Source organism: Apodemus sylvaticus, chromosome X (assembly GCF_947179515.1).
Source record: "Apodemus sylvaticus chromosome X, mApoSyl1.1, whole genome shotgun sequence".
In the NCBI taxonomy this organism is placed as follows: domain Eukaryota; kingdom Metazoa; phylum Chordata; class Mammalia; order Rodentia; family Muridae; genus Apodemus; species Apodemus sylvaticus.
Window position 1 is genome coordinate 92,755,091 of NC_067495.1, and position 25,833 is coordinate 92,780,923.

Sequence of the window (25,833 nt, forward strand, 5' to 3'; positions counted from 1 at the left end):
ACAGCTTCCAACATCCACTTTATCCTCTTAAGAGGAGAAGGATGGAGAAAACATCCCATTAAGTATTTGGAAATTCGGGCTGTCTGGTCTTATATGAATATCCATATAATCACAGTTTCAGTGAGTTCATGAACTAAGTGCTCATATTCCTGTATGGAAGTAAGCATTTCACAGCATTTCTCATTTAGCATCCCTTATATTGTGCTTCCCTTGTCCTCTTTTGTGCATATCTCTGGGATTTGGACAGTGTGAAAAGTGGCATTGTGGTTTCCTTTGTGATTTCACTTCCACTGTCATTCAGTCTCTAAACACTTGATAGTTGATGGTCTTTACTAAAATTGATGTACCCTTCAAAACAGGCGTTTTGTAATAATGTTCCTAAAATTCTTTGTGTATATAAATATAGAAGAAAATGTTACTCTATCACCATGAGCAAAATTATAGTGGGTTTTGTCCTATAACCTATTATCACCATATCCACGTGACTTTAACAACAATTTCAGTATCAGAAATTAAAAATCCTCATGTTAATCAGGTCTCAAACCCACCAGGAGTGTGCATGTTTACCTCATAATGGTTGCATAACCATGGCAATAGCAGAGAAGCTCTTGACTGTAAAGGCAGTGTCATAGAATGCTGTTTCCATCATTGAATGCATGTTTTCCATGTAAGAAAATGGATAAGGTTTTTATTCTATTCTGACTATGTAAAGCTATCCAGATGAAACATAATTCCTAGAAACTTTGAGATTGAGTTTTCTCTGTCTTTAGTTAAAGGGTGTGGTGCCATTAACATTAGGGCTTTCAATGAGGTTGAGTTTGTTAAACGAGGACAATGACCAAGTTGTGTTATTTTGGAAAATACTTGGAAATTCAAAGTGTGGTATCATATTCTGGTGACAATCATATTCTGCTGACAATCGTGTCTGTGTTCAGATGGAAATGGGAATTCAACTCTCCCAGGATTTTCCTAGCCTCTTATATCCTCAGTGCTTCAGTCTATTTTCTCTGATTAGTGCAGTGGTCCTGCCTGTGTTATGTGTCCTCTCTGCCCTCATGAGTGGTTTGATACCTCTTTGTACCACTTGGATATGACCCACTTTGGCAAAGGACGTTTCAAAACCAGAGACAGAAAAAAGAAGTGATGGATATTGTTTTAAATGTCTGAAATTATTAGCAACCAAATAAATTCTCGTACTTCCAAACACTGAAAAACAATCTTAACATGCTTCTGTTTACTATATTAAACACCCTTTATTTTCCCTCAAATTTACCCCACCCTATTTCATGTCGTATTTCATAGTTGGTAATTCACTAAGGTCAATTCGTGCTGCCCATGTGAACTTGGATATGAGTCTATACTCTAGAATATAGAAAAGCTGCTAATTTGTTAGAAGAGCCCTCCAAAGAGCTTCCACCTGAAACTTTATCCTCCTAAGAGGTAGAGTATGAGGAACACATCCGCTTAATTATTTGCACAGTTCTGGGTGTCTTGTCTTATATGGATAAATAGATAAACACAGTTGGTATGTGTTCATGAACTAAGTGCCCACATTTCTGTACTGAAGTGTGCATTTCAGAGCATTGCTCATTTTGTATCCCTTACACTGTTCTTCCCTTGTCCATTTTTTTTTGCTGATCACTGAGATTTGGATGGAGGAAAGGTGTCATTGTGGTCTCCTTTTGTATTTCACTTTCACTGTCACTTAATCTCTAAACACTGAAAAGTTATACACCTCAAAATAAACTTTTTGGACGAAGGTTCCTAGCAATCTATGTGTATAAACATAAGCATAAAAGGAAATGCTACACCATCCCCATGAGCAAAATTATAGTAGGCTCTTTGCTATAACCTGTGAACTTCCTATCCACAAGCCTTTACCTCCAATATCAGTACCAGATGTTAAAATCCCTCATGTTATTCAGGCCTCAAACAAACTAAGAGTGTGGATGTTTACATCATAATGGCTGTATAACCATGGCAACATTGGAGTAGCTCTTGACTGTAAAGGCATTGTCAGTGCTTGCTATTTTCATCACACTGTAAGAACATGGGTAAGATTTCATTCATATAATGTCCAGAAGGACTTTCCTCTGACTTTGGAAAACCTAGCCAGGTGGAAAAAAAAATTTTTTTATATTAACTTTTAGATGGAGGTATTTTTTTTTTCTTTAGTTAAAGGTTGTGTTGCATTTACCATTAGTGTTTTCCATCTGGGTGAGTTAGTAAACCAAGGACAATTGCCAAGTTGTTTTCTATTAGAATCTACCTGGAACATCAAGGTGTAGTATCTTCTTCTTAGCTTTGTAATTTTCATTATATAGCGATGGTTCTGTGGGTTCAAGTATTTACTCCTTCCCGCTAATTCAGAACAGACTTTAAACATTGTGTGTTTTCTTTTTCTTTATACAAAGGAAGCAAAAACATTTTATGGTAAAATTGAAGATTTACATAGAAAATATTTCCGAAAATATTGAAGAAATATATAGAAAAACATGTCCGTTGTGAAAATATTTTTAGAATATTATTGAGAAAAATGGTAGACAAAAATCGTTGCTTACTTGTTTTTAAAAGGAAGTAGCAATATGTTATGACATGACTGAAAATTTACAATATAAATACATTTAATACAATTGCAGAAAAGTACAGAATAACATGATAAACTTGAAGATTATCATGGAAAATTTTACAGATAATCTGATAGGCATGAAAATGTTTCTCTTTCCTTGAAAGAAGAATTATATACATTTTCCAATAAAATTGATGTTTACTTGGGAAGTATTTCTGATAAACTTCAGGAATATGAAGAAAAGCATGTTAAATTTGACTATATCATAGAAAAATATGCAGATATATCGATAGGCATAAACTATTGCCAAATTGATTAAAAGTGAAATTAGAAACATTTCTGATATAGATAGCTGTCTCTGAATATGGATAATCTATCATATAGCCTCTCTGTGATCCTGGGAGCCCTGTTCTCTCCGTGTAGACAGGTATGTGCATACTCTTCCTAGACCAGCTCTGTTGTTGTTCTATTTGCCTATGTAGTTCTATGGCCCTATCAGGTCTGAGTATAGATGGAAATGGGAAGGCTCCTGTCCCAGGCTGCTCCAAGGATTTTATGACCTCAGTCATTCAGGCTGTTTCATTGAGTAGTATGGGTGGTAACACATGTTTTATCTGGCCACTCTGCACTCCTGAGTGGTTAGTTACCTCTGTGCATCATTTGGATATGGCCAACTCTGGAAGAGGATATTAACAAGTCAGAGAGAGAAAGAAGAAGCAATGATTCTGGGTTTAAATGATTACAATTTGCCAGCTCCCATATAAATTTTCTCGCCTCCATACACTGAAATAATATCTTAACATGCAACTATTTACTCTGTTAAACACCATTTAATTTCCATCTAATATGTCCCTCCCAATTTCATATCATCTTTCATATGTGATAATTCCCTAAGTTCAATTACTGGTGCCCATGTGAACTTGGATATGAGTCTATCCACTGGAACACAAAAAAGCTGCTCATTAGTTAGAACACACCTGCAAACAGCTTCCAACGTCCACTTTATCCTCTTAAGAGGAGAAGGATGGAGAACACATCCCATTAAGTATTTGTAAAATTCGGGATGTCTGGTCTTATATGAATATCCATATAATCACAGTTGCTGTATGTTCATGAACTAAGTGCTCATATTCCTGTGTGGAAATAAGCATTTCACAACATTGCTCATTTAGCATCCCTTATATTGTGCTTCCCTTGTCCTCTTTTGTGCATATCTCTGTGATTTGGACAATGTGAAAAGTGGCATTGTGGTTTCCTTTGGGATTTTACTTCCACTGTCATTCAATCTCTAAACACTTGAAAGTTGATGGTCTTTACTAAAATTGATGTACCCTTCAAAACAGGCCTTTTGTAATAAGGTTCCTAAAATTCTGTGTGTATATAAATATTGAAGAAAATGTTACTCCATCACCATGAGCAAAATTATAGTGGGTTCTGTCCTATAACCTATTATCATTATATCCATGTGACTTTAACAACAATGTCAGTATCAGACATTAAAAATCCTCATGTTAATCAGGTCTCAAACACACTAGGAGTGTGCATGTTTACCTCATAATAGTAGTATAACTGTAACCGCCAGCGGCTACATGTGAACCAGGTTACCTGTTGAGAGAATCTTGGGGTACAGGGACAGAGACAAGGGATTTGAGTCAAGCCTAGGATTCTGGTCAAGACTGCTTTTAATAAATTGAAGACAGGTTTTATAGACATTTGGGGGATCGGCCAACCCCCCAGAAGTCGGTAGCTTCAAAGGCAGTGCTGTGAATCCTCTGGCTCCAAGTCTCAGCCGGTAGTCTGCCTTCTGCCTGGCAGCTCAGGTGAACGCCGGCCTGGGGGCGGTGTCGATAGCCGAGGTGTGGAGCCCCTTTGTTCGCAGAACAAAGGCCGGAGGTAGCCATCGGAAGAGTTGGGTGCCCGCTAGCCAACTAGTTGCAGGGGGGGGGAGGTATCAATTCCCCCTTAATTATTAATTTAAAACCACTCAGTGGAAATGATTAAGTTCATCCAATGGATGACGGGCATTCACCAGTGAGCGAATGCATTGGCCGTCAGCCCCCTTAAGCGTTACTGACATCTTTTTTCAGGGGGGGGGGGCTAGACCGCCTTTTTCAGGACAGTCTTACGATGTCAAACCCCCATGCAGCTGGGCGTGCTTTTCAGGGAAACTCGGAGCCAGGAATTTTTTCCCTTTCCCTTGCAGTGCCTCGCCTCGCACCTCAACTGATGCCCATGTTTGTTGTAACAACAAACATGCATGATTCCGAGTATCATGCAGCCTCATCTCCGAGGATTTCCACTGGCAGAGTAAATTCTCTGCGGCTAAGCGTTGGCTAGCTGAAAAGGCAACCCATCCTCCACCTAGGGCCATTGCTGAAGGAATTTCGTCTTCTGAGTGTTATCTGCTTCAAATATAAAAGGAGATTAAGAGAACCTGTCTGGTTAGTCTTGGGAGCTCAAACCGGTTTTTGGTTTAATTGAAATTCAGTGGCCTCAGGGAAGAGCCCTGGCTGGCAACTTAGTTTGCAAGAACACAAAGGAACTATGCCTCCCCAAGCAACTGGGAGGTGGCTTGAAAAACAGCCTTCTGACCTAAATATACTTACCAACCGTTTTTGGGGTCGAATCCACTTGTCTTACCAATCTCTCTGGCAACCAACGCGCCTCGTCCTGTTCTTGTGAAAAAACGCATACCGCGCCTCTTCCCCATATCAAAACGGGGTCTGGGCCTTTCCAAGAATTATTTAAAGGATCCCGCCACTTAACCATGGCGTAGGAATTGGAAGTAGCCGGATGCCAATGTCTGTCAGCGGCAGACTGGCCTTCCGCATCCGTTTGGAGAAAATTTAAAACGAATAGAACAAAGGCAAGATGTGACTTTGGGGACCGAGGGGGATATAAATTTCCCTTCTTAGTTTTAATAAGCCAATTTTTAAGCGTGCGATGGGCGCGCTCCACTATTCCTTGCCCCATTGGATTATAAGGAATTCCAGTTTTAAGTTTTATATTAAATTCTTTACAAAATGAGATAAAGTTCTTACCAGTGTAGGCTGGTCTATTGTCTGTCTTAATGACCTTGGGTACTCCCATGGTATTAAAGGCTTGTAAACAATGATCAATTACATTTCTAGAGGCTTCTCCGGTATGCAGGGAAGCGAAAATAAGTCCTGAGCACGTATCAATGCAAACATGTATAAATTTTAATTTCCCAAACTCCGCATAGTGAGTTACATCCATTTGCCAAATTTGATTGGGCACCAGGCCACGTGGGTTAACCCCTAAATGGGGCACTGGTGCTAAAGTGAGACAATTAGGGCATTGCTTTACGATCATTCTAGCTTGCTCCTTTGTGATTTTATGACGGAGCCTCAACGTATGACTAGAAAGATGAAATTTATCATGATCACGTTTTGCCAATTCTATGGGTGTGAGTGCCAAGACTTGACCAATTAGTGCTTTGTCAATGCACTCATTGCCCTGAGCCAGAGGTCCAGGAAGACCCGAGTGAGATCTAATATGTCCTATATAAAAAGGATTTTTTCTAGCAAGAATGATACCTTGCAATTGTGAAAACAAGGATCCAGCTGGCGTATTAAAATTAAACATGCCACAGGTTTCTAGTTGCGGTATAGAAAATGCAACATAAGCACTGTCGGTAAAGAGATTAAACGTGCTATTTACAGTTTGAAAAACACACAGCACTGCTGTAAGCTCTGATAACTGAGCAGATAACCCAGGCGTTTCTACGACCACCTGTTGATTGTTAACACGATATCCGGCTTTTCCTTTTGATGAACCATCTGTGAACACTAGGAGTGCATTCTGCAGCGGCTGTAGAGATGTCATTTTTGGAAATACGACCTCATGCATATTTAAAAACTTTATTAACTTGTCTTGAGGATAATGATTGTCTATACACCCTTTAAAACCAATCTGAGCCAGCAGCCAATCTGTGCTATGCTGTTTTAGCCATTCATCCTGATTTACACTGTAAGGTTGTATAATAAAGTCCGGTTCCTTACCAAAATAAGTCAATGCCTGCTTTCTACCAAGCATAATTACTTGGGCCACTGCTTCAAAATATGGCAAGATATTACGCCTAGAAGACACCCTCAAATGAATCCACATCAGAGGAGCCTTTTGCCATAATAATCCTGTAGGCGAATGAGTAGTATTAAAAATTAGCAGATGCAGAGGTAAGGAATAATCTATATAGGTAATAAATTGGTTCTCAATAGCTTTCTCCACTGTCTGTAAGGCAAAAAGTCCTTCTGAAGTTAATACCCTAGGGGATGTCGGATCAGCATTTCCTTTAAGAATATCAAATAAAGGTTGTAATTCCCCTGTTGTGAGTTTTAAATACGGCCGAAGCCAATTAATGTCACCCAATAATTTCTGAAAATCATTTAAAGTTTTCAAATTGTCCCTGCGGATAATTATCTTCTGGGAAAAAATTGACTGGTCCGTAAGTTTAAAACCTAGATAGTTATATGGCTCCTGAATCTGAACCTTCTCTGGAGCTATCTGCAGCCCTTTAGCGACCAGGGCTTGCTGCAAATCTCTAAAACATAAAAGCAAGGTCTGAGGATTTCTTCCTGCAATTAGAAAATCATCTGTGAAATGGATAAAGTAAATATCTGGCCATTTCTGTCTCACAGGTTGAATGGCCTGTGCTACGAATTTCTGGCACAAGGCGGGGCTGTTTGCCATGCCCTAGGGAAGCACGGTCCATTCAAACCTTTTCATAGGCTCTGCAAAGTTAATAGAAGGAACACTGAACGCAAACCTTTTGCAGTCTTCAGGGTGCAAAGGAATGGTAAAGAAACAATCTTTTAAATCTATGACTATTTTATGAAACCCTTTTGGAATAGCCACGGGAGATGGAAGACCCGTTTGTAAGGTTCCCATGGGCAACATTGTTTCATTTACCTTTCTTAAATCCTGTAACAATCTCCATTTGCCGGACTTCTTTTTAATTACGAATATCGGCGTGTTCCATGGAGATAATGACTCTATAAGATGTCCTGCCTCTAACTGTTCCTGCACCAAAAGAGAGGCAGCCTCCAATTTCTCTTTAGTTAAAGGCCACTGATCAACCCACACTGGAATGTCGCTAAGCCATTGAATTTTATCGGCGTGGGGTGCAGGCGAGATAGTGGCCATTACTGAAAATGCCCCAGACTTCTAGAGTTAGGGTTTGCCTGGGGGTTTTTAAACCTACTAGTGCCTTGTCCTTCATATCCAAGCCCCCGAGTAGGTTCGGATTCCTCCGACACTGTCTTTTGCTTAGAGGCAATTTCATTAGGATTACACAGAATCAAATTCATCTGAGATAACAGGTCTCTGCCCCAGAGCGTGGTAGGCAACTTCTGCATCACGAAAGGCCGAATTTGTCCTGAATTTCCATCTGCATCTTTCCAAGTTAAAAGTCTAGCGCTCTGTTTAGGATTATTTGCATAACCGATCCCCTGCAGATGCGTTAGGGTCTCTGTCAATGGCCAGTTAGATGGCCAGTCCTGTCCCTTAATAATTGTAACATCAGCTCCCGTATCTATTAATCCTTCAAAACTCTTTCCTTCAATAGTCAATTTAAGGTTAGGTCTTTTATTAGTAATAGACTGAACCCAGAACACTCCGGAGGAGCCAAAGCCCTCCTCCCCTCTCTTATCTTTAATGAATTTGGAAGGCAGTGGATGTAAGGGCACCAAGACTAACTGGGCAATTCTTTGATTAGCTGGTATAGTTATGACACCACGAGAGGAAGCAGCCATAATTTTAATTTCTCCCTCATAATCACTGTCTATGACTCCTGGATAAATCTGCAGTCCCTTCACAGTAGAACTGCTTCGTCCTAACAACAATCCCCAAGTACCTTCAGGTAATGGTCCAAAAACTCCCGTGGGCAAAACCTGAACTCCCATCTCTGGAGCTAGTACGGCATGGCACATGCAACAGAGGTCCAGCCCTGCACTTCCTGGTGTAGCTCTGGCGAGGTCAAGGATGGATTTCCTTGGCTCGGCAGTAGCTGTGCCCCGCAGACAGTCTGATGCATCGGGGCCTGGGGCTGGCCCCTCCCCCCGTTTCCCGACACGGGTCTACCTTGGAAGTTATTTTTTGACTTGTCTCTCTTAACCCATTGATTTCCTTTTCTACACTTATGGCACGTTCCTGGTGGACCACCTGATTGCCCGTTTATACTGGGCTTATTATCAGGACAATCACTCTTAAAATGACCCAGACTACCACATTTAAAACATCTCCTATTTCCTCGTCTTTGTGACAGAATCCCTTGAATAGTTGTTCCCTGCAGCGCTGCAGCTATAGCTAAACCCTGATTATAGGATGGACCGATCTCAGAACAAAGGCGAATGTAACCGGCTAGGTCTGTCTTTCCCCTCTGGGGTCTAATGGCCTCTCGGCAGGCCGCATTAGCATTCTCATAGGCTAGTTGCGTAACCAGCGGATTCTCTGCCTGAGAGTTTCCAAAAATTCTATTAGCCGTTTTCAGCAATCTGTCTACGAAATCCTGAAAGAGTTCGTCGGGAGCCTGTTTCACAGCTGTTAGATTTCCACTAATATCTCCCTTAGCTGGTAACAGAGTCCAAGCACGGCGGGCGGCCACCGCAATCTGCGCATACACTGCGATGGGAAACCCAATCTGGTTATTATTTCCTTCAAATAGGCCTTCCCCCAACAACATCTCCGCATTCCATTCTGGATGGCCTGCTTGAGTGTTAGTGGCGGCGGTTCTTTGGCAAGCCTCACGCCATTCAGAACTCCAGAGCAAGAAATCTCCCCCGACAACGTAGCTTTACACAGCGTTTTCCAATCCTGTGGAGTTAGATTCGACTCAATCACAGTATCCAACAACGCCTGTGTAAAGGGAGCTGTCGGGCCGTACTGGGCTACGGCTAGCTTTAACTCTTTTATCACCTTAAATTCCAAGGTCTGATATTGTCTGACCACATTGTCCTGGTCTTCTATCTCAAGGACTGGAAAAGCTAAGATTTCTGACGTATCCTGCCCCTCTCCGCGGGCCTGGTTTATAACTCTTTCTAATGGCGACTGGCGGGTCTCCGAGTTATTGTTCTCTCTAGTATTAGAGACCCTTTTTAGCTCCTGTAACTCATTAGTCAATTTCTGCAATTTAATTTCAAACTCTAACTTTTGTAATTGCATATCCTTCTGGATTTCGGCCTCTGCCATCAAGGTCACGGGCGGCGCGGATGGCGCTACAGGGGGCCAAGTTTCTCCATGAACTTCAATCGCTCCTTTCTCGGGATGAGCTATTTTTTTTCTTACAACAGACTCATCAGAACTGTCTCTGTGTTTACGAGACTCAGATTGTGGAGAATCTTCTATAACAGGGATCCTCTCCACATGGCCTTTTACTTGAAAATCCTCACTTTCATGAATAACACCTAATTCTTCCAAACTCCCTTCATCTATGATGTCCTTAATCAGAGTCCAAAGGCAGAGGGTGATATTGTCTGCCTTGGCTGCCTTTAGCGAATTACCAATTCTCAGCCAAGTTCTCTCATTTAACGTTCGTTTTTCTCGGAACCAAGGACAACAGGAATATATCTGGTCCAAGAAATCTTCTAATCTTTCCTCTTCAAACCCAATCCCTTTTGCCTGAAGCAACTCTTGAATGTTACGTGCGCAGATCTCGCGCGAACTTTCCTGTCCCATTTTTTCCTATCCTTTTAACCCAAGCAACTCCTGTGCCGGGTGCACACAGTATGCTTGAAAAACTGTATCCCTTCCTTGCACTCACAACAATAGACACGAATTCACTAGCGCTAGTTTTGACCTCTATGTTGCTTACCGTGCGGATACCATTAATTTTCACCTTTTTCTGCGAAGCTTCGCTGGATAGGGCTACCTCAGGAAATTCTCTCGTGCCAGGTCTCCCACGTTCAGGCGCCAAATATGTAACCGCCAGCAGCTACATGTGAACCAGGTTACCTGTTGAGAGAATCTTGGGGTACAGGGACAGAGACAAGGGATTTGAGTCAAGCCTAGGATTCTGGTCAAGACTGCTTTTAATAAATTGAAGACAGGTTTTATAGACATTTGGGGGATCGGCCAACCCCCCAGAAGTCGGTAGCTTCAAAGGCGGTGCTGTGAATCCTCTGGCTCCAAGTCTCAGCGGGTCGTCTGCCTTCTGCCTGGCAGCTCAGGTGAACGCCGGCCTGGGGGCGGTGTCGATAGCCGAGGTGTGGAGCCCCTTTGTTCGCAGAACAAAGGCCGGAGGTAGCCATCGGAAGAGTTGGGTGCCCGCTAGCCAACTAGTTGCAGGGGGGGGGAGGATACATATAACCATGGCAACAGCAGAGAAGCTCTTGACTGTAAAGGCAGTGTCATAGAATGCTGTTTCCATCATAGAATGCATGTTTTCCATTTAAGAAAATTGATATGGTTTTTATTGTATTCTGACTATGTAAAGCTATCCAGATGAAAGATAATTCCTAGAAACTTTGAGATTGAGTTTTCTGTGTCTTTAATTAAAGGGTGTGGTGCCATTAACATTAGGGCTTTCAATGAGGTTGAGTTTGTTAAACAAGGACAATGACCAAGTTGTGTTATTTTGGAAAATACTTGGAAATTCAAAGTGTGGTATCACATTCTGGTGACAATCATATTCTTGTGAATACCGTGTCTGTGTTCAGATGGAAATGGGAATTCTCCTGTCCCAGGCTTTTCCTAGCCTCTTATACCCTCAGTGCTTCCGTCTATTTTCTCTGATTAGTGCAAGTGGTCCTGCCTGTGTTATATATCCTCTCTGCCCTCATGAGTGGTTTGATACCTCTTTGTACCACTGGGATATGACCGACTTTGGCAAAGGATGTTTAAAAACCAGAGACAGAAATAAGAAGCGATGGTTCTTGTTTTAAAGGTCCGAAATTATTAACAACCAAATAAATTCTCGTACTTCCAAACACTGAAAAACAATCTTAACTTGCTTCTGTTTACTATATTAAACACCCTTTATTTTCCCTCTAATTTACCCCACCCTACTTCATGTCGTATTTCATAGTTGGTAATTCACTAAGGTCAATTCGTGCTGCACATGTGAACTTGGATATGAGTCTATACTCTAGAATATAGAAAAGCTGCTAATTTGTTAGTACAGCCCTCCAAACAGCTTCCACCCGAAACTTTATCCTCCTAAGAGGTAGAGTATGAGGAACACATCCTCTTAGTTATTTGCATAGTTCTGGGTATCTTGTCTTATATGGATAAATAGATAAACACAGTTGGTATGTGTTCATGAACTAAGTGCCATATTTCGGTACTGAAGTGTGCATTTCAGAGCATTGCTCTTTTTGTATCCCTTACACTGTTCTTCCCGTCTCCTTTTTTTTTTTTTTTTTTTTTTTTTTTTTTTTTTTTTTTTTTTTTTTTTTTTCCTGATCCCTGCGATTTGGATGGAGGAAATGTGTCATTGTGGTATCCTTTTCTATTTCACTTTCACTGTCACTTAATCTCTAAACACTGAAAAGTTATACACTTCAAAAGAAAATTTTTGGACTAAGGTTCCTAGCAATCTATGTGTATAAACATAAACATAAAAGGAAATGCTACACCATGCCCATGAGCAAAATTATATTAGGCTCTATGCTATAACCTGTGAAGTTCCTATCCACAAGACTTTACCTCCAATTTCAGTACCAGATGTTAAAATCCCTCATGTTAACCAGGCCTCAAACCAACTAATAGAGTGAATGTTTACATCATAATGGCTGAATAACCATGGCAACATTGGAGTAGCTCTTGCCTGTAAAGGCCTTGTCAGAGCATGCTATTTTCATAACAGTGTAAGAACATGGGTAAGATTTTTTTCCTATAATGACCAGAAGTACTCTCCTCTGACTTTGGAAAACCTAGACAGGTGGAACATTTTTTTTTATTAACTTTTAGATAGAGGTATTTTTTTGACTTTAGTTAAAGGGTGTGGTGCTTTTATCATTAGTGTTTTCCATCTGGGTGAGTAAGTAAACCAAGGACAATGTCCAAGTTGTTTTCTTTTAGAATCTACCTGGAACATCAAGGTGTAGTATCTTCTTCTTAGCTTTGTAATTTTCATTATATAGCGATGGTTCTGTGGGTTCAAGTATTTATTCCTTCCTGCTAATTCAGAACAGACTTTAAACATTGTGTGTATAATTTTTCTTTATACAAAGGAAGTAAAACATTTTATGGTAAAATTGAAGATTTACATTGAAAATATTTCCGATAATATTGAAGAAATATATAGAAAAACATGTCCATTGTGAAAATATTTTTAGAATATTAGTGAGAAAAATGGTAGACAAATATCGTTGCTTACCTGTTTTTAAAAGGAACTAGCAATATGTTATGACAAGACTGAAAATTTACCTGATAAATACATTTAATACAATTGTAGAAAAATACAGAATAACATGATAAACTTGAAGATTATCATGGAAAATTTTACAGATAATCTGGTAGGCATGAAAATGTTTCTCTCTTTCTTGATGGTAGAATTATATACATTTTCTAATAAAATTGATGTTTACTTGGGAAGAATTACTGATAAAATTCAGGAATATGAAGAAAAGCATGTTAAATTTGACTATATCATAGAAAAATATACAGATATATTGATAGGCATAAACTATTGCCAAATTGATTAAAAGTGTAATTACAAACATTTCTGATATAGATAGCTGTCTCTGAATTTGGATAATTTATCATATAGCCTCTCTGTGATCCTGGGAGCCCTGTTCTCTCCGTGTAGACAGGTATGTGCCTACTCTTGCTAGACCAGCTCTGTTGTTGTTCTATTTGCCTATGTAGTTCTATGGCCCTATCAGGTCTGAGTATAGAAGGAAATGGGAAGTCTCCTGTCCAAGGCTGCTCCAAGAATTTTCTGACCTCAGGCATTCATGCTGTTTCACTGAGGAGTATGGGTGGTAACACATGTTTTATCTGGCCTCTCTGCACTCCTGAGTGGTTAGTTACTTTACCTCTGTGCACCATTTGGATATGGCCAACTCTGGAAGAGGATATTAACAAGCCAGAGAGAGAAAGAAGAAGCAATGATTCTGGGTTTAAATGATTTCAATTTGCCAAGTCCCATATAAATTTTCATGCCTCCATACACTGAAATAATATCTTTTTTTTTTATTTGATATAATTTATTTACATTTCAAATGATTTCCCCTTTTCTAGCCCCCCCCACTCCCCGAAAGTCCCGTAAGCCCCCTTCTCTTCCCCTGTCCTCCCTCCCACCCCTTCCCAGTTCCCCGTTCTGGTTTTGCCAAATACTGTTTCACTGAGTCTTTCCAGAACCAGGGACCACTCCTGCTTTCTTCTTGTATCTCATTTGATGTGTGGATTATGTTTTGGGTATTCCAGTTTTCTAGGTTAGTAACCACTTATTAGTGAGTGCATACCATGATTCACCTTTTGAGTCTGGGTTACCTCACTTAGTATGATGTTCTCTAGCTCCATCCATTTGCCTAAGAATTTCATGAATTCATTGTTTCTAATGGCTGAATAGTACTCCATTGTGTAGATATACCACATTTTTTGTATCCACTCTTCTGTTGAGGGATACCTGGGTTCTTTCCAGCCTCTGGCAATTATAAATAGGGCTGCTATGAACATAGTAGAGCATGTATCCTTATTACATGGTGGGGAATCCTCTGGGTATATGCCCAGGAGTGGTATAGCAGGATCTTCTGGAAGTGAGGTGCCCAGTTTTCGGAGGAACCGCCAGACTGCTTTCCAGAGTGGTTGTACCAATTTGCAACCCCACCAGCAGTGGAGGAGTGTTCCTCTTTCTCCGCACCCTCTCCAACACCTGCTGTCTCCTGAATTTTTAATCTTAGCCATTCTGACTGGTGTAAGATGAAATCTTAGGGTTGTTTTGATTTGCATTTCCCTAATGACTAATGAAGTGGAGCATTTTTTAAGATGCTTCTCCGCCATCCGAAGTTCTTCAGGTGAGAATTCTTTGTTTAACTCTGTACCCCATTTTTTAATAGGGTTGTTCGGTTTTCTGGAGTCTAACTTCTTGAGTTCTTTATATATATTGGATATTAGCCCTCTATCTGATGTAGGATTGGTGAAGATCTTTTCCCAATTTGTTGGTTGCCGATCTGTCCTCTTGATGGTGTCCTTTGCCTTACAGAAACTCTGTAACCTTATGAGGTCCCATTTGTCAATTCTTGCTCTTAGAGCATACGCTATTGGTGTTCTGTTCAGAAACTTTCTCCCTGTACCGATGTCCTCAAGGGTCTTCCCCAGTTTCTTTTCTATTAGCTTCAGAGTGTCTGGCTTTATGTGGAGGTCCTTGATCCATTTGGATTTGAGCTTAGTACAAGGAGACAAGGATGGATCAATTCGCATTCTTCTGCATGCTGACCTCCAGTTGAACCAGCACCATTTGTTGAAAAGGCTATCTTTTTTCCATTGGATGTTTTCAGCCTCTTTGTCGAGGATCAAGTGGCCATAGGTGTGTGGGTTCATTTCTGGATCTTCAATCCTGTTCCATTGATCCTCCTGCCTGTCACTGTACCAATACCATGCAGTTTTTAACACTATTGCTCTGTAGTATTGCTTGAGGTCAGGGATACTGATTCCCCCAGATTTTCTTTTGTTGCTGAGAATAGTTTTAGCTATCCTAGGTTTTTTGTTGTTCCAGATGAATTTGATAATTGCTCTTTCTAACTCTGTGAAGAATTGAGTTGGGATTTTGATGGGTATTGCATTGAATCTGTATAGTGCTTTAGGCAAAATGGCCATTTTAACTATATTGATTCTACCGATCCATGAGCATGGGAGGTTTTCCCATTTTTTGAGGTCTTCTTCCATTTCCTTCTTCAGAGTCTTGAAGTTCTTGCCATACAGATCTTTCGCATGTTTGGTAAGAGTCACCCCAAGATACTTTATACTGTTTGTGGCTATTGTGAAGGGGGTCATTTCCCTAATTTCTTTCTCAGCCTGCTTATCCTTTGAGTATAGGAAGGCCACTGATTTGCTTGAGTTGATTTTGTAACCTGCCACTTTGCTGAAGTTGTTTATCAGCTGTAGGAGCTCTCTAGTGGAGTTCTTTGGGTCACTTAGGTAGACGATCATGTCGTCTGCAAATAATGATAGTTTGACTTCCTCCTTTCCAATTTGTATCCCTTTGACCTCCTTATGTTGTCGAATTGCCCGAGCTAGTACCTCAAGTACAATATTGAAAAGATAAGGAGAAAGGGGGCAGCCTTGTCTGGTCCCTGATTTCAGTGGGATTGCTTCAAGTTTCTCTCCGTTTAGTTTGATGCTGGCTACCGGTTTGCTGTATATTGCTTTTACTATGTTTAGGTATGGGCCTTGAATTCCTGTTCTCTCCAAGACTTTAAGCATGAAAGGATGCTGAATTTTGTCAAATGCTTTTTCAGCATCCAATGAAATGACCATGTGGTTTTGTTCTTTGAGTTTGTTTATGTAGTGGATTGTATTGATGGATTTCCGTATATTGAACCAACCCTGCATTCCCGGGATAAAGCCTACTTGATCATGGTGGATGATCGTTTTGATGTGTTCTTGGATTCGGTTGGCAAGAATTTTGTTGAGTATTTTTGCATCGATGTTCATAAGGGAAATTGGTCTGAAGTTCTCTTTCTTTGTTGGATCTTTGTGTGGCTTTGGTATCAGCGTAATTGTGGCTTCGTAGAAGGAATTGGGTAGTGTTCCTTCTGTTTCTATTTTGTGGAATAGTTTGAAGAGTATTGGTGTTAACTCTTCTTTGAAGGTCTGGTAGAATTCTGCACTGAAACCATCTGGTCCTGTGCTTTTTTTGGTTGGAAGACTTTCTATGACTCCTTCTATTTCTTTAGGCTTTATGGGACTGTTTAGATGGTCTAGTTGGTCCTGATTTAATTTTGGTATTTGGTATCTGTCAAGGAAATTGTCCATTTCCTCCAGATTCTCCAGTTGTGTTGAGTACAGGCTCTTGTAGTAGGATCTGATGATTTTTTGGATTTCCTCAGTTTCCGTTGTTATGTCTACCTTTTCATTTCTAAGTTTGTTAATTTGGATACTTTCTCTGTGCCCTTTGGTCAGTCTGGCTAAGGGTTTATCTATCTTGTTGATTTTCTCAAAGAACCAGCTCCTGGTTTTGTTGATTTTTTGTATGGTTCTCTTTGTTTCTACTTGATTGATTTCGGCCCTGAGTTTGATGATTTCCTGCCTTCTACTCCTCCTGGGTGAAATAGCTTCTTTTTGTTCTAGGGCTTTCAGGTGTGTCATTAAGTTGGTAATGTATTCTCTCTCCATTTTCTTTTTGGAGGCACTCAGGGCTATGAGTTTTCCTCTTAGCACTGCTTTCATTGTGTCCCATAGATTTGGGTATGTTGTGTTTTCATTTTCATTGTGTTCTAAAAAGTCTTTAATTTCTTTCTTTATTTCTTCCTTGACCAAGGTGTCATTGAGTAGAGTATTGTTCAATCTCCACGTGTTTGTGGGTTTTCTGTTGTTTCTGTTGCTATTGAAGACCACTTTTATTCCATAGTGATCAGATAGGAGGCATGGGATTAGTTCTATCTTTTTATATTTGTTGAGGTCTGTCTTGTGACCAATTATATGGTCGATTTTGGAGAAGGTACCATGAGGTGCTGAAAAAAAGGTATATTCTTTTGTTTTAGGATAGAATGTTCTATATATATCAGTTAAATCTAATTGGTCCAAAGCTTCAATTAGTTTCATTGTGTCCTTGTTTAGTTTCTGTTTTCCTGATCGGTCCATTGAGGAAAGTGCAGTGTTGAAGTCACCCACAATTATTGTGTTAGGTGCAATGTGTGCTTTGAGTTTTAATAAAGTTTCTTTTATGAAAGAGGGTGCCCTTGCATTTGGAGCATAGATGTTCAGGATTGAGAGTTCTTCTTGTTGTATTTTTCCTTTGACCAGCAAGAAGTGTCCCTCAGAGTCTCTTTTGATGACTTTGGGTTGAAAGTCAATTTTATCTGATATTAAAATGGCTACTCCAGCTTGTTTCCTGAGACCATTTGCTTGTAAAATTGTCTTCCAGCCTTTTACTCTAAGGTAGTGTTTGTCTTTGACCCTGAGGTGTGTTTCCTGTAAGCAGCAAAATGTAGGGTCCTGTTTACGTATCCAGTCAGTTAGTCTGTGTCTTTTTATTGGGGCATTGAGTCCATTGATGTTAAGAGATATTAAGGAATAGTGATTGTTACTTCCTATCATTTTTGACGTTATTTTTTAAATTTGATTGCTTAACTTATTTGGGTTTGATGAAAGGTTACTATCTTGCTTTTTTCGGGGTGGAGTTTCCCTCCTTGTATTGGTGTTGTCCTCCTATTATCCTTTTTAGGGCTGGGTTTGTGGATAGATATTGGGTGAACTTGGTTTTGTCGTGAAATATCTTAGTTTCTCCATCTATGGTGATTGAGAGTTTTGCTGGATATAGTAGTTTTGGTTGGCATTTGTGTTCTCTTAGAGTCTGCATGATATCTGCCCAGGACCTTCTAGCCTTCATAGTCTCAGGTGAAAAGTCTGCTGTGATTCTGATAGGTCTTCCTTTATATGTTACTTGGCCTTTTTCTCTTACTGCCTTTAGTATTCTTTCTTTGTTTAGAACATTTGGTGTTTTGATTATTATGTGACGGGAAGTATTTCTGTTCTGGTCCAGTCTGTTTGGAGTTCTGTAGGCTTCTTGTATATTCATGGGCATCTCTCTCTTTAGGTTAGGGAAGTTTTCTTCCATAATTTTATTGAAGATATTTGCTGGCCCTTTAAGTTGTAAATCTTCACTCTCATCTATGCCTATAATCCTTAGGTTTGGTCTTCTCATTGTGTCCTGGATTTCCTGGATATTTTGGGTTACAAGCTTTTTGCACTTTGCATTTTCTTTAACTGTTGAGTCCATGGTTTCTATGGAATCTTCAGCATCTGAGATTCTTTCTTCTATCTCTTGTATTCTGTTGTTGATATTTGCATCTCTGTCCCCTGATTTCTTCCCAAGGCATTCTATCTCCAAAGTTGTCTCCCTTTGAGTTTTCTTAGTTGTTTCTACTTCTGATTTTAGATCCTGGATGGGTTTGCTTAGCTCCTTCCCTTGCATGTTTGTGTTTTCCTGTAATTCTTTAAGAGATTTTTGTGTTTCCTCTTTCATGAGCTCAGCCTGTTGACCAAAGTTCTCCTGTATTTCTTTAAGAGATTTTTGTGTTTCGTCTTTCATGACCTCAGCCTGTTGAGCAAAGTTCTCCTGTATTTCTTTAAGTGTTTTTTGCATTTCCTCCTTGTTGGCTTTTGTATTCTCCTGGATTTCTTTCAATGATTTTTGTGTTTCCCTTGCAAGGGCTTCTAACTTTCGATCCATTTTCTCCTCAATGTCCTTCATGTGTTCCTGTACCAGCATCATGACCAGTGATTTTAAATCCAAATCTTGTTTTACTGGTGTGATGGGGTATCCAGGACTTGCTGGTAGAGGAGAATTTGGTTCAGATGTTGCCATATTGCCTTGATTTCTGTTAGTGACGTTTCTGCGTTTGCCTTTTGCCATCTGGCTCTCACTGGTGTTACTTGGTCTTGTCAGTGCTGGACTCACCAGTGCAAGCTGCCCCTTCCCCGTTGGCCTCTGGTGCACAGCTTACACTCTGCACTGCCTATAGACAGGGTGCTGTTGTCCAGGCTGTTCAGATCCCGAAGCAGGCACCTGAAGGCTCCCGCTGGGGCCCGCAGGATTTATTGGAGCACACCAACTTCTCCCAGCTGGCCGCCCGGAAGCGCCCACTAGCCTCTTGAGGGACCTGGAGATGTGGCGGCCACCCAGGCTGATCTGAAGCGGAGAGATTTGAGCTGGGGGCTTCTGCCTGAGGCCTTGCCCCAGATTGTGTCTGTGGACCAGGTGGAACCCGTGTGCACCCCCAGGGAGCTCCGAAGGTGAATGTTGCTGTGACCTCCCCTGTGCTCCGCTCACTCCGCTGGGCAGCCGATTTCCCCAACCGGGCTGGCGCACACTAGGTTAGCCTTGTCGCCTGGGCCCTGAGTCCAGGCAAACGCCTGGGAGGCCAAGGTCCGAGCAAAGTTCCCCTAGGGCTATGTCTGTTATTTGGGTCCGCCAGGTGACCCGGATGGCGGGCGTGCGCGTCCGCGCTCCGCGAAAGCACCGGGAGAGTCTGTTGTGCTAATAACCTCCTGGGCTGGTTGACACACAGATGGCCCACCAAGCCGCCCAGTTCTTGGGGTCAGTCCTGTGCCTTTTGGGGCCTAGACCCCCGTTTTGTTAGCCTCAGGCTACGCTTGTTAGCATTCTCTGCCCTCCCGAGCACTCTGGCTCCTGTAGGCAAAATGGCGGCGCGTGCACCGGCCGGGGCAAAAAAAAACTCCTGGCTGGGTTGGCGCCCCGATGGCCACTCAAACAGCCCAGGGCCTGGGTGCAGGCCAACGCCCGTCTGGCTCAGACCCCTGCGGTGTTGGGCCTAGGATTATGTTTGTGTACCTCAGTCTGACCGATCTCTGGAGCCCGGGATCAAGATGGGGGTGAGTCTCTCCTGACTGGCGGGCAGCCGAGTTCTGAAGTCTGAAATAATATCTTAACATGCAACTATTTACTCTGTTAAATACCATTTAATTTCGGTCTAATATGTCCCTCACAATTTCATGTCATCTTTCATATGTGATAATTCCCTAAGTTCAATTACTGCTGCCCATGTGAACTTGGATATGAGTCTATCCACTGGAACACAGAAAAGCTGCTCATTAGTTAGAACACACCTGCAAACAGCCTCCAACGGCAACTTTATCCTCTTAAGAGGAGAAGGATGGAGAACACATCACATTAAGTATTTGTAAAATTCTGGCTGTCTGGTCTTATATAAATATCTATATAATCACAGTTGCTGTGAGTTCATGAACTAAGTGCTCATATTCCTGTATGGAAGTAAGCATTTCACAACATTGCTCATTTAGCATCCCTTATATTGTGCTTCCCTTGTCCTCTTTTGTGCATATCTCTGTGATTTGGACAGTGTGAAAAGTGGCATTGTGGTTTCCTTTAGGATTTCACTTCCACTGTCATTCAATCTCTAAACACTTGAAAGTTCATGGTCTTTACTAAAATTGATGTACCCTTCAAAACAGGCCTTTTGTAATAAGGTTCCTAAAATTCTTTGTGTATATATATATAGAAGAAAATGTTATTCCATCACCATGAGCAAAATTATATTGGGTTCTGTCTTATAACCTATTATCACCATATCCACGTGACTTTAACAACAATGTCAGCATCAGACATTAAAAATCCTCATGTTAATCAGGTCTCAAACCCACTAGGAGTGTGCATGTTTACCTCATAATAGTTTTATAACCATGGCAACAGGAGAGAAGCTCTTGACTGTAAAGGCAGTGTCATAGAATGCTGTCATAGAATTCTGGGGGTAACGGGAAGGGGGCGAAAGAGAAATTGAGTTGAGGCGACAGTTGCTGGTCAGGACTGAATTTAATATTATTTTGCCAAGATATTTAATATAGTCTTTAGGAAACAACACTGCCCCCCTCAACATCAAAGTACAGGTGAAGAACCCCTTGGCTCCATTTTCTCAGCAGGTTGCCTGTTTCCAGTCTGGCTGGTCTTTGCTGGCTTCCAGGAGAGACTGCCCTGAGGCAGTCTTGGTCTTCAAGGTGAAAGCACCTTATTGTTCCAAGGAACAAAGGCCAGAGATAACATCAGTGGAAGAATGGGGTCTGCCAGCCAGCTCAGTGCTCTGGTGGAAGGGAAAGAATAACATGATAAACTTGAAGATTATCATGGAAAATTTTACAGATAATCTGGTACGCATAAAAATGTTTCTCTCTTTCTTGATGGAGGTATTATATACATTTTCTAATAAAATTGATGTTTATTTGGGAAGTATTTCTGATAAAATTCAGGAATATGAAGAAAAGCATGTTAAATTTGACTATTTCATAGAAAAGTATACAAATAGATTGATAGGCATAAAGTATTGCCAAATTGATTAAAAGTGTAATTACAAACATTTCTAATATAAATAGCTGTCTCTGAATATGGCTAATCTATCATATAACCTCTCTGTCTATGATCCTGGGAGGCCTGTTCTCTCCGTGTAGACAGATATGTGCATACTCTTGCTAGACCAGCTCTGTTGTTTTTCTATTTGCCTATGTAGTTCTATGGCCCTATCAGGTCTGGGTACAGATGGAAATGGGAAGTCTCCTGTCACAGGCTGCTTTAAGGCTCTTATGACCTCAGGGATTCATTCTGTTTCATTGAGTAGTTTCATCTGGCTTCTCAGCACACCTGATTGGTTAGCTACCTCTGTGCACCACTTGGATATGGCCAACTCTGGAAGAGGATATTAACAAGCCAGAGACAGAAAGAAGAAGCAATGGTTCTGGGTTTAAATGATTTCAATTTGCTAGCTCCCATATTAATTTTCATGCCTCCATACACTGAAATAAAATCTTAACTTGCAACTATTTACTCTGATAAACATCATTTATTTCGCTCTAATATGCCCCTCCCAATTTCATGTCATTTTTCATGTGTGATAATTCCCTAAGGTAAATTACTGCTGCCCATGTGAACTTAGATATGAGTCTATCACCTAGAACACAGAAAAGCTGCTCACTCATTAGTTAAAACACACCTCCAAACAGCTTCAAACTGCCACTTTATCCTCTTAAGAGGAGAAGCATGGAGAACACATCCCATTAAGTATTTGCCAAAATTCTATCTGACTTGTCATATATGAATAGCTATATAATCACAGTTGCTGTGAGTTCATGAACTAAGTGCTCATATTCCTGTATGGAAATAAGCATTTCACAGCATTGCTCATTTACCATCCCTTACATTGTACTTCCCTCGTCCTCTTTGGTGCTTATCTCTATGATTTGGACGGTGTGACAAGTGGCATTGTGGTTTCCTTTGGGATTTCACTTTCACTGTCATTGAATCTCGAAACACTTGAAAGTTGATGGTCTTTCCAAAATTGATGTACTCTTCAAATGAGGCATTTTGTAATAAGGTTCCTAACATTCTTTGTGTATATAAATATAGAAGGAAATGTTACGCCATCTCCATGAGCAAAATTATAGTGGGTTCTGTCCTATAACCTATTATCACCATATCCACGTGACTTTTACAACAATTTCAGGATCATACATTAAAATTCCTCATGTTATTCAGGTCTCAAACCCACTAGCAGAGTGGACGTTTACCTCATAATAGTTGTATAACCATGGCAACAGCAGAGAAGCTCTTGACTGTAAAGGCACTGTCATAGAATGCTGTTTCCATCATAGAATGCATGTTTTCCATGTAAGAACATGCATAATGTTTTTATTCTATTCTGACTCTGTAAAGCTAGCCAGATGAAAGTTAATTTCTAGAAACTTTGAGATTGAGTTTTCTGTGTCTTTTCTTAAAGGGAGTGGTGCCATTATCATTAGGGCTTTCAATGAGGTTGAGTTTGTTAAACAAGGACAAGGACTAAGTTGTGTTATTTTGGAAAATACTTGGAAATTCAAAATGTGGAATCATATTCAAGCTTTGTGATTTTCATTTAATAACCCTTGGTTCTGATGCTTGCTTGATAATTCAAAACACACGTTAAACTTTGGGTTTTTTAAATTTCCTTTTCATTCTTTCCATTGAAAACGGAAGTAGAATATTTTATAATGAAATTGAAGATTTACATTTGTAATATTTCTGAAAATATTGAACAAATATGTAGAAAAAGAAATCAAGTATGAATATATTCTTTGAATATTAAAAAGAAAATGGTATTTAATCATTTCTAAAATGATTTAAAAAACAAGTACAACGTGTTATGACAGGATTGAAGATTTGCATGATATATATTTCCAATAAAATTGTAGAAAATATATAATAACATGACAATCTTGAAGATTATTATGGAAAAATATACAGTTAAAATGGTAGGGATAAAATAATTCTTTGTTCATTGATGGTGGTAATATGTTTTCTGATAAAATTGATGGTGTTCATGGAAAATAATTCTGATAAAAACTCAAGAAATATGTCGAAAAACAGGTTTGATTTGATGTTGTCTAAGAAAATTATAAACATACTTTCATAGCAAGAAACTATTTCCAAACTGATTGAAAATGGAATACCAAATATATTTGATATGAAAGTTAAAGATACTTTTGGAAATTTTTCTCATAAATTTCAAAATGTATATATGAAATCATGTTAAAAATGACTATTTCTTATAAAATTCTACAGATAATATGGTAGGCTTATATACTTCTAATTTGATTGAGAGTAGAATTTCAAATATTTTATGATGAATTTGAATATTTCTCCTGGAAAATTATTCTGATAAAAGTGAAGAAACATGGAGACAATCATGTTAAAAGTGAACATTATCATGGAAAATTATACGGATAAAATGGTAGACAAAGAGGTGAGACAGCTTATGAATATTTTTGGGGGGGGGCTGGAAACCCAGGAATAGGGACAACATTAGAAAAGTGAATGATGAATATATCTAATAAAAAAAAAGCAAAAACCACTTTGAAATATAAAACATTATAACTTTTCTTAATAAACAAATTATAAACATTATTTCTGATAAAATTAGAGATTTACCAGTAAAACAATTGTTATTCTATGTTTGTTTATTGAGGAATTGTGTCCATTCATGTTAAGAGGTTTTAAGGAATGATTGTTGACTCCTCTTACGTTTGATGTAATTTCTGTATTTGTGTGGTTAATCTTCTGTTTGCTTTGTTGAAATATTACTTTCTTGCTCTTTTTTAGGTATAGTTTCCTTCTTTGTGCTGGCTTTTCCCTTCTCTTATGATTTGTATTGCTGGACTATTGGAAAGATAATTGTGTAAATTTGGTTTTATCATGGAATATCTTGGTTTCTCCTTGTATGGTGATTGAGACTTTTGCTGGGTATATTAATCTAGGCTGGCATTTGTGGTATCTCTGGGTCTGTATGAGATCTTAACAGGAACTTTTAGCTTTCATAGATTCTTGTGTGAATGCTGAGGTAATACTGATAAATCTGAGTTTATATGTTACAGGATCATTCTCGGTTACTGCTCTTAATATTTCTTTGTTTACTGCATTTGATGTTTTGATTATTTTGTGCCAGGAATACTTTCTGTTCTGGATCAATATGTTTGAAGTATATTCATGGCCATCTCTCTCTTTAGGATAGGGCAGTTTCCTTCTATAATTTTGTTGAAGGTATTTCCTGTCCCTATCAGGTGTAAATCATCATTCTATTCTACTCCTATAATCTTTAGGTTTGGACTTTTCATTGTGTCCTGGATTTGCTGGACATTATGGCTTACAAACTTTTCACATTTTGAAATTTTTGACTGTTGTGACAATAATTTCTATATAATCTTCAACACCTCAGATTCTTTCTCCTATCATTTCTCTTCTATTGCTAATGTTTGCATCTATGACTCCTGATTTCTTTCCAAGGGTTTTTATATTCAATAGTTTTCTCCCTTTCAGTTTGCTTAGTTGTATGCATTGCAGTTTTTATATCCTCGATGGTTTTGTTCAATTTCTTCACTTATTTCTTTATTCACGTAATATTTTTTTTTTTAGTTGTTGTTTTCTGTGTAAGGGCTTCTACATGTTGACCCATGTTCTCCTGTATTTCTATGAGTGCTTATTGGGTTTCCTCGTAAATGGCTTCTATCTGTTGACACATGTTCTCCTGTATTTCTTTAAGTGATTTTGTTTTTCCTCTTTAAGGACTGCTACCTGTTGACCCATGTTCTCCTGTAATAATTTAAGGGATTCATATTTATTTTCTCCTTAAGGGCTTCTGCCTGTTGACCCATGTTCTACTTTACTTTTTAGAGTGAATTTATTGTTTCCTTTTTACAGGCTTGTAACAGGTGACACATATTTTCCTGTACATCTTTAAGAGACTTATTTATGTACTTATTGAAATCTTCTATCAGCATAAAGAGATGTAATTTTATATTCAGATCTTGATTTTTTTGGGTGTTGGTGAATCTAGGACTTGCTGTTTTTGGAGAACTTGTTTCAGTTGATGCTATTTTTCCTTGTTTTCAGTTGGTAATGTACTTGCATTTGATCTTTGCCATCTTGTTTCCTCTGGTGTTAACTGGTATTGCTGTCTCTGACTGTGGCTAATGTATCATGTTTCCTCTGTTTCATTGCTCTTCGAAGCCCTGTTCTCTCTGTGTATACAGGTATTTATATATTCTTGCTAGATCAGCTTTCTTGTGGTTGTATTTGTCTATGT